Below are 11,990 nucleotides of genomic sequence, written 5' to 3'. Positions count from 1 at the left end.
TGCAAGTCCTATAATGGGAGGTAGGGAAGGAGTATCACAAGCTCAAGGCTAGCTTCAGCAACTTAGTGAGGCTCTGACTCAAAACTTAAAAAAAAAAAAAAATAGTCCTGGGGATGTGGCTCAGTGGTAAAGCACCCCTGGATTCAATCCCCAGTACCAGAAGAAAAAAATAACTATTAACCTACCAAATGGATTAATCCCCTGGTGGGGTTAAAACCCTCATGATCTAATCTAAAAGTTCCACCTCTGGGTCTGGGCTTGTGGGTCAGTAGTGCGAGGCACTGGGTTCGAGTCTCAGCACCACATATAAATAAATTATACATCAACAAAATTTATCCATCAACAAAATTTTTTTTTAAAAAAAGAGTTCCACCTCTGAAACTGCTGCATTGGGGACCAAGCATCTAATACAGGAGTCTTTGGAGAACATTTCATATTCGAACCATGACAGATGCTCTAGTGGAAGTACCTAGCAATCTTCCTATTGAATAAAAACATCTTGATGAAGAAATAAAAATAATTTCCAGATATTCATATTTTGAATCAATTTTTATATGGTCCAGCCAGTAGGGGTTTGGACCTACAGTCTGAGCTAGAAGAAAAGATAAGGATTTTATTCTCTAGTTTGCAGAAAGTGATTTGCCACCAGGCTGCCCTTGTCCCATAAGGCCTATTTCTTCCTTTGTTTGAATGAACCCAGGGGCGCTCTAACACTGAGCCACATCCGCTGCCCTTTTTACTTTTAATTTTGAGACAGGGTCTTGCTAAGTTGTTTAGGGCCTCAATAAATTGCTGAGGCTGGCCTCAAACTTGTGATCCTCCTACCTCAGCCTCCTGAGTCACTGGGATTCCAGGTGTGTGCCACAGTACCTGGTGCCCCAAAGTCAGCACTGACCCCCAAAGTTATCTTTTTGCAGAAAGGTAGAGTCAGTCATAATTCTCTTTTTCCTCCCAACAGCTAACACTGACTTTTTAAATAGAAAAATCGACTACTATGAAGGGCAGTGGTGAAAATATCTCACTTGGAACTCTAATCTCCTCCCTTACATTGATCCTACAGTCAACAAGAATTTGCATATAAATCACCTTGTTTTTCTTATCAAAGTAAGAGATGTTCAATTTGAACATTTTAGAAATTCCAAGAAAAGTAGATCTAAATTTTTGTAATCCCAACCCCCAATGTTAGCCACTGTGAATATTGGGAGACCATTTTCCCCACAAAAGTACATACTTTTGATTTTGTAAAAACAAAAGGACACTTGGGAGGAGATGTTGAAAAAGTTTAATACAGAAAGTGCAGAGAATTTAACCCACTAGTGGAATGAGTAAATGGGAATGCAGTAGAATGTGTGTGTGTGTGTGTGTGTGTGTGTGTGTGTGTGTGTGTGTGTGTGTGTAGGTGGTTGGGTGTGTATTGTCTACATAAACGGTAATCATTGTGCATATTGATCTGTAAACTATTACTTCCACTCTACATTTTTCAGATCTCTCTGTGTAATTACATATGGCATTGACTGATTTGTTTAAACAGCTGTGTGGTGTTTTGTTGTATCAATATATTACATTTTAATTAATTGTCAAAATTTAAGTTTTTCCCCGTGTTTCACTATGACCACCAATGCTGCAAAAAAATTCCCCAAACAAGTTTCCTTCTGTATCTTTTTTTTTTTTTTAAGCCTTTTTGGTGCAGGGTTTGAACCCGGGCCTCAGGCATGCTGAGTATGCTCTACTGCTGAGCAGCACCCTCAGCCCCATCTTAAACACTTCTTAAATAAAGATGGGAACTGAGAAGTGAAATTGCTGGGTTGGAGGGCACATACATTTTAAGATCACCAAGTGAATTTCCAAGGTAATTTTGCCAACACACACTCCCTCCCTCAGGGAGAAAGTCCTCATTTCCACACATCTCCATCAGCCTCGGCATGGTCAGAACATTTCCAAGGCTACTGATCTAATAGAATTGTATTTCACTTTTCCCTCTTGTGGCCTTTTCTGCATAAAAATATGCTGCACACTGTTTTGTAACTGCTTTTTATACTCGTGTCTTGAACACATTCCCATATAAACATCTTTCCATATCACTTTAAGGCATATTATTTTGTATGATTATACTACTGCTTATTCAACAAATGTCCCATCATTGTATATTTCCATTTACGCTTCCAAGAGTTTGCTATTATAGACAGCACATGGGCCATATTACAGCAGAGCAGTGAGGGAGGTGGATTTTATTTTCAGACAAACCCTGGTTTTCAATCAGGGACCCACCTCTTTCCAGCTGTGCAGCCCTGGGTTGCTCTTTCAGAGAGAAACAGGATTAACACCTGTCTCATGGTGGTTGAAAGTTCAGCCTCTAAAACCAGCTGCTGTGTAATTTATGATTCTGATACTGACTAGCTGGGTGACCTTAGGAATATTCTTTAGCTTCTCTGTGCCCCAGTTCCTTGTATGTAAAATCAAGGATGATGGTAACATGATGGACTATCTCAGATGATTACTGGAAAGAGTATGCAATATAATGGGTGGCTTTAGCACAGTGCCTGAAGTATAATGGCACCTAGGACTCATTATATGCATACTATTCATATCTGGTTGAAACAAAATACAGTACTGAACAGGATCTTTATGATTAATTTCAATTTTCTCAGATGGAGAAAATAAAGCCCAGAGGAATTAGGGATTGACTGAGGTCCCACAGCTATTTGTTGCAGTTGAAGGAGTGGAAATAATATGAGAGTGGCCAACAGGTATTTGAGCCCTTGGGGGATGGATGGAAGATGCAATAACAAGGAGGTACACACACAAGTCCTACCCCTTCAGCACGCCCGGTTCTGGACTCCCACTGGACTTCAAGTGCCTACTATAGTAGCATTTTCTGGCTTGCCAGTCTCTGTGCTGAATGCAGATTTGTTCCAGGGCAGGACTCTGCTGCCACACCTGAATGCCAGGCCTTGAGGTGTGCAGGCCTGTGTATTCTGCTCTCTGCCAGAAATCTGGAGCCTGCTACCAGGACAGCCTGTCTTCATTTCCTTGTAGGGACCTGATCATGACTGTGGCTACTAAAATCAACGTCTCTAATTGTCTGTCAGAGAATCTTCAGAGGGTGATGGAGGGTGGGTATGGTTAAGATATGCACGTTGCCTGGCAGCCCCTCTGACTCTAAGGCTTGTTGCTGTTCCAATGATTTATCATCTTACCTACAGCAAGTGGGGGCACACCTGCCCTCCGTGGTCCAGGCCTTGGCCAGACCCAACATCGGGTACAGCCAGCTGGGTGGGGTCCCCACAGCAGGGCCCTGCCTGCAGCCCTAGTGGTGAGCACCCCAGCTGGAGGTCTTCATATCCTTGGAGAACCCCCTCCAACCCCATTGACTCAGTCTTTTCTATTTTGGAATAATTCCTGGACTTTTAGCACTGAGATGGGCAACGGGTCACTTCTGAAAAAGCAAAAAATAGAGTTTTGAGAGTAAATCACCCCGTATTCCCAGAACAATATCCAAATATAGGAATATGGCCAATATGATTGAGATTTCTGGAGAGTCTTCTCAATCCTATATCCTTATGCAGGGATATCTAGAAGTGTTCTAGAATCACTAAACTGTGAATCACTAAACTGTTAATCACTGCCAGTATTCTTTATGGTATAATAGGTGCTAGAACTCATATTGTGATAAATCAAAAAATTCCTCTCCCTTTCAACCTTTTTGGTTGAAATATATGTATTAATATATGTATGTGTGCATAAAATATATAGAGAGTGTGTTTACTTTAAAATCTTTCTCTCTGTTGGATTTGAGATCAATTTACAACTCAGAGCGGATCACTAAAAATATATTAAAAAGGCAAAATGCTTGATATATCTGCTTTTAGTTTTTAGTGATTTTTAAAAAGAGTCCAATTAAGAGTTATACCTTAGCTTTCAGCTTGGAGGAGGTCGAGATGCAACTCTCTTTGGTCATCCAGAATCCGGGTTCATCGACACCAGCCACCTCCACCATGCCGCCCAACTTCAACCCCAGTGAAATCAAAGTCATGTACCTGAGGTACATCTGCTGCTGAGAGGACAGTGCTACGTCTGCCCTGGCCCCTGAGATCGGATCCCTGGGTCTGTCTCCCAAAAAGTTTGGTGATGACATTGCCAAAGCAACTGGTGATTGGAAGGGTCTGAGGATTACAGTGAAACTGACTATTCTGGACAGACAGGCCCAGATTGAAGTGGTACCTTCTGCCTTTGCCCTGATCATAAAAACCCTCAAGGAGCCACCAAGAGACAGAAAGAAACAGAAAAACATTAAACACAGTGAAAATATCACTTTAGATGAAATTGTCAACACTGCCTGACAAATGCATCATCGATCTTTAGCTAGAGAACTTTCTGGAACCATTAAGGAGACTCTGGGGACTGCCCAGTCTGTGGGTTGTAATGTTGATGGCTGCCACCCTCATGACATCATAGATGACTTCAATAGTGGTACAGTGGAGTGCCCAGCTAGTTAAGAAGTACATGGGAGAATATATTTTAAAAGGATCATCTGACAACCAGTGGGCTGCATCCTTGAATGAGCTGACTCCTTGCTTGGGTGGTCAGTGTGGGCCCCAGTGGCAGAACCTGTAAAGTACTCTGGTAGCAAATTCTGCCCTATATGGGATGAGCTCAGAAAAGACACTTGGAAAGCTTGAACAATCTTAGCCAGAAAAAAATTAATTCCACATGGACGTGCGTGGAAAGTAACTCTCTAACCCCTTTCAATCTTTGAGAGGGTGAGCATCCCAGCTGGAGGTGGGGCATGGCCCATAAAGTCTTTTTTAGGAATCCTGACCATTAATCAGTTCTCAACTGCTCTTGTGAAAATGAAAAGTCATATTTTGCATTTAAATTTAAAAAAAGTTGTACCTTAAAGAAAAGAAGCCTTAGAGTTGGGAAACTGAGATTGAGTAAAGAGGGGGCGTGCTGTTGGGGCAAGTCTGGGTGGGCGAGGCCGGAGCAGCAGAAGGCAGAGGCAGGAGCCTGCCGGCTGCAGGGAGGAACGGAAAGGAGGGCGTGGTCTCGTGTGCGAGCCTGGGAGCCAGAGCTGCAGCTCCGAGCCTCAGGTTTCACCCTGGGAAGATTGAGACGGATTCCTGAGCAGCAGCGAAAGCAGGTCTGCCCTGTACTTGGTGCAGAGGAAGGGATGGAAGACTCCAGAAACATGCTAAGACTCTTTTTTGTTCGTTATAACAAAATTTGTTGTAATAAAAGAAAGAAGGAAAAGAAACAACTAAATAGAGACTCCCAGAGAGTTGGGTTAATGATGTCACTGGTGAAATGACCTTGAGTTGCTGTAAACCACCCATCCGTGCACAGACAGGCACCTTGGGGCCGAAGAGACAGAAATCAGCCTCCGATGCCCCTCAGAGCACGGCCGACTGAACCGAAGGTCTGTGGGCAGCCAGATGCATCCAAAAACCTAATGTTTCTTCCTCAACGTCCCGTGACTCTGTCATCACAATGAGCAGTGAGCTCGAGGCAAATGAGGGTCACACGAATGAATGTAGCGTCATTAAAAGGCACGAGGGAAACGACCTTTGGTCAAGGGGGCACGCCGAGGAATAGAGCTGTTCCACCAGGAAACCGAAAGCCCGAGACTTGCGGAATCCTGCCGCTCCTGCTTTGTCCTCCAGGGGGCGGGCTCTCTGGACCCCCGAGAATCCTGGCATCACGGTTAAGGACAGAGCGGAACTGAGCCACCAAGCCACGCGTCTCCTTCCACACCCAGAGCGGGGAAACCTCGGTGAGCCAAACCCCACTGACCAGCTGTAGTTTAGGAATTGTACACGCAGGTGCGCACACACGGTTAACAGAACGCGAAAGTATGCATTAACTCAAGTGTGTTTTTTGTTAATAACCACATTGTATTAACCAAGTGTAAACGTACAGCTAATAGCACGTGATGAGGGAAGACCCTCGAATTCCAAAAGGCTGAGAACCATAGCTCTAGCTCGGGTTTCTATTTCCTTTGACTTCCAAGGCGGGGGAAGGGGCTGGGTAGGTACAAAACCTTCCATGTGGGACTTATCCAATCCAACAGAGGGCGTCCTTCACCTTTACAAGTCTTTTGAGCGCTTCGTTGGGGGGCGAGGGATGAGGGAGAGTGCTACGCTTGAGTTGAATGGGCTTTTTGTTTTATACCAAGGCACTGGATTGATGGTAGCTACCAAAATTAACATACCAATATTGCGGAAATGCCTCATCTTTTTGCAAAGAGTCGAATTCATTTTATCCCTTAAGTTAGATCCGCCTAGACTGACTTAAAGTCCTTAGTCAATTTCCCACCCTTGGCATAGAACCAAGTTTGGGGGCTGATTGACTGTGTGGTTGCATTCCTCTTATTTTCCAAACTAGTGAGTTTACGTGAGACGGGGTAGTCTGGGGGAATGAGTAATTCTGCAAAAGCCCACCAGAGGGAGCCAAATGACTGCCTTAGCGCCTTCGCCGTCGGTTTGATTTTTCCTCTGGTCTCTGCCTGAGCAACCCTCCTCTTTTCTCCCTCCTCCAGCGGCCCAAGACATTTTTTAAAATCAGAAGTAATCATAGCATTAGAAATGTACATTCTGTATTTTCTTACTTTACAGACATTGAACAGACATATTGTTGAGATAAAATATGATTGTCAAAATAAAAGGGAATAGAATAATTAGAGATGGAAACTTAGGGGGAAAGGGAAATCGTGGTACACCATGAGGAATAAACCCAGCCAAGTCTATTGGTCAGGCGGGGGTTTATGGTTATAAACCACCTGACCAGACTGAGCTGACTGCTTTTTATATACTTTTGACTTACCTTTTAAGCATCTGGTTTTTTTGTTTTGTTCTGGGGCTTCAACCCACAGGGGCTTTGCCACTGAGCCGCGACCCAGCCCTTTTTATTTTTTATTTTGAGACAGGGTCTGGTTGGGTTGCCCAAGTGCCTTGAACTTACTATCCTTCTGCCTCAGTCTCCAGAGTCTCTGGATCATAAGCAAGTGACACTACAGCTGGTTTAAACATCTGTTTTAAAAGGGAAAGTTGACAGTGAATTTTTCTTTTTACACTGGGATGCCAGATAGCTCTGTCTTGGGAACTGTATAGGCAAATGTGTCTTCCCCACTCTGTCCTACTTCAAACAGATGAGAAAATTTGTTCAGTGTCCTTTGGTGTTTACTCTGCGTGGGCAGCCCATGGTCCAGGAACTGCCAGAAAAATGACATCTGAATTTCAGCCAAATTCTCAAAATATTCTCCCTCTTTCCTGATACCTACCCTGGACATTCCATCCACAGCTGCTGGCAGTGGTCCTTCTCTAACACCCCACACACTATGTAACATGTTGCTGCTCCAATTCTGTGGTACAGCTATTTTAATTCTGACTTCCTTGTCAACTGTCAACCCCTTGAGGACAGAATTTTGTCTTAGTCACTGAACCTACGAGGGTGCAGGGCAAATGGCACAACCAAACAATGCTTATGAAATTAATATCACCAACAAGGTATATAATAATTAGAATTAAGAGCTAGCAAGTATTTTCTGTGCATTAGCTCGCTCTGAGTACTAGCTATGTGTCGATTCATTCATCCGCAGAAATGCCCTTTGAACCAGATAATAGGTACTCCTATTACCTGCATAAAACTAAGAAGACCCAGAAGATGGGTAAGGAAGATTAAGTAACTCACCTACAGTCTTGTATTGTAAGCTGAGACTGGAGTTTGAGCCCAGAGGCTGATGGCAGAGCCTTATGTTCAACCTGATTAGCTCACAATTGATGAAACCTTGATCAGAGTAACATGCCACTTATATCAATGTCTAGGACCAAAGACTAAGCCTCTGGAACAAGAGATTTACCCTCGGGCTGGGATTGTGGCTCAGCAGTAGAGTGTTCCTCTAGCACAGGTGGGACCGGGGTTCGATCCTCAGCACCACATAAAAATAAAGGCATTGTGTTGTGTCCATCACCTAAAAAATAAAAATAAAAAAATATTTATATAAAAGAGAGAGAGACAGAGAGAGATTTACCCTCCTGCAAATACAGTGACTTTCGGTTCAAAAATACTTACTGTGACTCATGTAATAGTTCAGGGTGAATCTGGGTCACACAGTGGCTCTCATGTGGTCATCTGGCTCTCCTCCATGTGGTCATCCAGAGACACCAACTCCTCCATCCAGGAGTCCTGCCATCCCCAGGAGCCTTGTGCTCTGTGTGTCTGAGGCTGGATCACACTGGGTCCAGGTTGCACCTGATGGGAAGGTGGAAGAGGGTGCAGAGATGCGCACTCACCACCTTAAATGCCCCAACTCTGAGGAGAACTTGGTGACATAGCCACATTTAACTGCTGGAAAATGAGGTCTAGCTGGGCAGCCACGCCCACAGCTACAAGTCACTTTTATGGAGGGGAAGAAGCAAATAGGGATGTTATGGGAAATGAGGTGTTTCTGCCACACTTGGTACTTGAGCCTGTGCTAGCCAACATTTTATTCAGCACTCTCAGAGGACAGATGTCATCTGCTCATTGAATTAAAGGATGACAATAGTGTGAAGGAGAGGAGAACCTCTTGAATGGTGGTATGAAAGTTTATAACTTTGGAAATTATATCCCATCTGATTCAAATGTACGATATGTCAAGATCATTGTGCTGTCATATGTAACTAATTAAAACAAATAAAAACAAAAAAGCACTTTAAAAGAAAATTTATAACTTTGGGCAATGGTTTCTTAGCTATGACAACAAAAGCACAATCAACAAAGGAAAAAGTAGAGTTGGGGATATAGCTCAGTTGGTAGAGTGCTTGCCTCGCATGCACAAGGCCCTGAGTTCAATCCCCAGCACCATTTAAAAAAAAGAAAGAAAGAGAAAGTAAACTGGTCATCATCCAAATTAAAAACTTCTGTTTCAAAGGTGTCGAGGAAACTGAAAAGTCAACCCACAGAATGTCAAAAACCCTCCTTTCTAAAGTATATAAAAAAACATTGTGACTCTATTTAAAAAAGACAAATAACCCAATTTTCTCCCTCCCTTCTTTCCTTCCTTCCTTCCTTCCTTCCTTCCTTCCTTCCTTCCTTCCTTCCTTCCTTCCTTCCTTCCTTCCTTCCTTCCTTCCTTCGTAAGGATTGAACCACTGAACCACATCCCCAGCCCTTTATATTTTTATTTAGAGACAGGGTCTCACTACATTGCTTAGGACCTCACTAAATTGCTGGGGCTGCTTTGAGCTTGAAATCTTCCTGCTTCAGCCTCCTTAGACACTGGGATTATAGGGGTGCACGACTGCACCCAGAAAATAACCCAATTAAAATGAGCAAACTGAATAGATATTTTCCTAAAGATGACACCCAAATGGCCAATAAGCACATGATCATTGATCATTAGGAAACTGCAAACCAAAACCATTATGAGATAGCACTCCACACTCATGTGGATGACTACAAGTGTCAGCAAGGGTGTATAGAAATTGGAACCCACATACCTGCTATTGGGGGTGCAAAATGGTGCAGAGCTTTGGAGAACAAGTCTGGTAGACAGCTCTTCAAATGGTTAAACAGAGTTACTATATTCTACCCCTTGATATATGCTCCCCTCCAAAATAAAAACACATTCACATGAAAACTTGTACACGTACACTCACAACAGTATAATTTTTAATTGCCAAAATGTAGAAACAACCCAAATGTCCGTCAGCTAAAGTGGCATATCTGTATAATGGAATATTATCTGGAAAAGAAAAAAAAAGGAATAACACTGACACATCCATGTATGGATGAATTAAGCTAAAAGATGAAAGAAGCCAGTCACTTAGGACCACATATTATTTCATAATTCCAATGATATGAAATGACCAGAATAGACAAATATAGAGAAACAGAAAGTAGATTAGTGGTTTCCTACAGCTAGTGAGAGCAGATACTGGGAGTAACAGCTAAGGATTGTGGGGTTTCTTTGGGAGGGTAATAAAAATGTTCTAAAATTGTGATTATAGTTATAGTATATAATAAATATATTAAATATACTCAAATAATATATTAAATATATTATTCAGATGGATAAGTCATTAATTATATTTCAACATAGCTACTTAAAAATGATAATCAGATGATATAGCTAGGTCATACGGTGTTCCATGCCTAGTCTTTTGGGGAATCTCCGTACTGATTTTCATTGTAGGTAGACTAATTTACAATCCATCCAACCATGTAAAAGTGTCCCTTTATCTCCAAACCTCCTTTCCAGTATTTATTATTTGTATTCTTGGTGACTGCCACTCTTACTAGTATGAGATGAAATCTCAATGTAGTTTTGCTTGGATTTCTGTAATTGTTAATGATGTTGAACATTTTTTCATATATTTGTTGGCCATTTGTATTTCTTCTTTTGAGAAGTGTCTGTTTAATGCATTTGCCCATTTATTAATTGGGTTATTTGAAAAAAATGATAATCAGCAGAGACAAAGGGCTCAAGCCAACATGATGAATGCTTACAGCTCCACATAGGACTCAGCTCCAGTACCTACAAGCCCATCTCGTGAGTGCAGATTGGGAGAGTCACGGCTCCCCAACATCCAGAGGGCTGACAGGAGGACTCAGCTTCCCATAAGCTCATAATGACAGTGCTGGGACATTGCTGCCAGGAAAGTCCAGATGCTGAATTGAAGGTTGTCCTTTTCTAATTTTACTTTTGGTAGCTCATAGGAGCTTTTGAGTCCTGGGAACTCTGGAAAACAGACAACAAAATAGGAAATACACTTTAAGAAAAATATATGTGAAACATTGACATCTTAAGGGCAGACCCATCAGGAGATGGCCTCTGGTCATCTGATCAGGCCTCAGGGTCAGGCCTGTGGTGACTCCTCTCCCTGGTGGAAGCCCACGACAGTCACTGGAGCTAAATAGGGAAGTCCCTTCAGTTTGGAGCCACTGGTTGGAAAGGGATATTGCCAGGCTTCCTGTGAGCACACCAGCCAAGGAGGAAGTGAGGCTGGGCGAGCCAGGAATCAATGGATTTGAAAGAAGAAAGTCAACATAGTGACAGGTGTGCTATTTCTTAAAACCTTCCAATTATGCTTCCGTATCATAAAACAGTCTCTGACTCCTTTTAGCCCCTAAAATATCAAGTTTCCCTTTCCTCATTTGCATTCCTCCCTTACCAAAAATAACCTGAGGACAGAATGGAAAATGTGAACCACAGGAAGAACTATTATTACTGTAACTCAATTTTGATTTTCCTTTATGCTTTCTGGCAGAAAGAAAATGGAATTATGTAAGCAATTATTAAATAATTATTTACTTAATTTAAATGAAACTATTTAAATAGTTCCTATTTAGGGAGAAAGCATATCAAATTCTCTCAAGGCATGAAAGATTTACCAACAAAATAGCTAAAGAATATGCTACTGCAAATTTTTGTTCCAGAAGACAAAAATCAAGACATGGGAAATTATTTTTCAACAACGCCAATAAAACTTTTAGTTTTATATTTATATGTGTTGCTCAGAAGTTTTTGACTTTTTGGCTATTTCTACCAAAGTTGTTAGAAATCAACTTAAACTGATTTTGGGCTATAATTCAGCCCCCAAAGAATAATAAATCACCAATTCCTTATGTTCCTTGTAGGACTCAGCACTGGGGTGAGGAGTGTCTCCATTAGGGTAGGAGAGAATGAGGATGCCATTTGCTTTTCAAAAACTTAGCAGGTAACACATGAAATAACCTGAAACATGAAGCAAACTCAGATGTCGATGTGGGCAGCAGCCAGACACAGCACCTTCATTGCATAGAAATTCCAGAAGGAAAGATCCTGAGAAGAACCACAAGTGGGAATCAAGAAGGGTCAGACATATGGTCTGGAGACACGACCTTGAGGATTCTGACCACCCTGCTCCACCAAGGGGCATGAGACTTGTGCCATCCAGGCCAGGCTGGTCCTGTGCCAACAAGACCAGGAGGCAGAAGCGGCCACCACACTGGCCTCATTGCAGGACAGCCGG

General features: G+C 42.4%; 1 pseudogene; it reads left to right on the top strand.

The window, feature by feature from the left end:
• Positions 1 to 3,903: 3,903 nt before the first annotated feature.
• On the top strand, positions 3,904 to 8,894 carry LOC101978386 (large ribosomal subunit protein uL11 pseudogene; annotated as a pseudogene).
• The last annotated feature ends 3,096 nt before the right edge of the window (positions 8,895 to 11,990 follow it).

Source organism: Ictidomys tridecemlineatus, chromosome 10, assembly GCF_052094955.1.
Source record: "Ictidomys tridecemlineatus isolate mIctTri1 chromosome 10, mIctTri1.hap1, whole genome shotgun sequence".
NCBI classification, from domain to species: Eukaryota; Metazoa; Chordata; class Mammalia; order Rodentia; family Sciuridae; genus Ictidomys; species Ictidomys tridecemlineatus.
The sequence above is the reverse complement of the archived record's forward strand: the minus strand, read 5'-3'. Positions and strand labels throughout refer to the sequence as shown.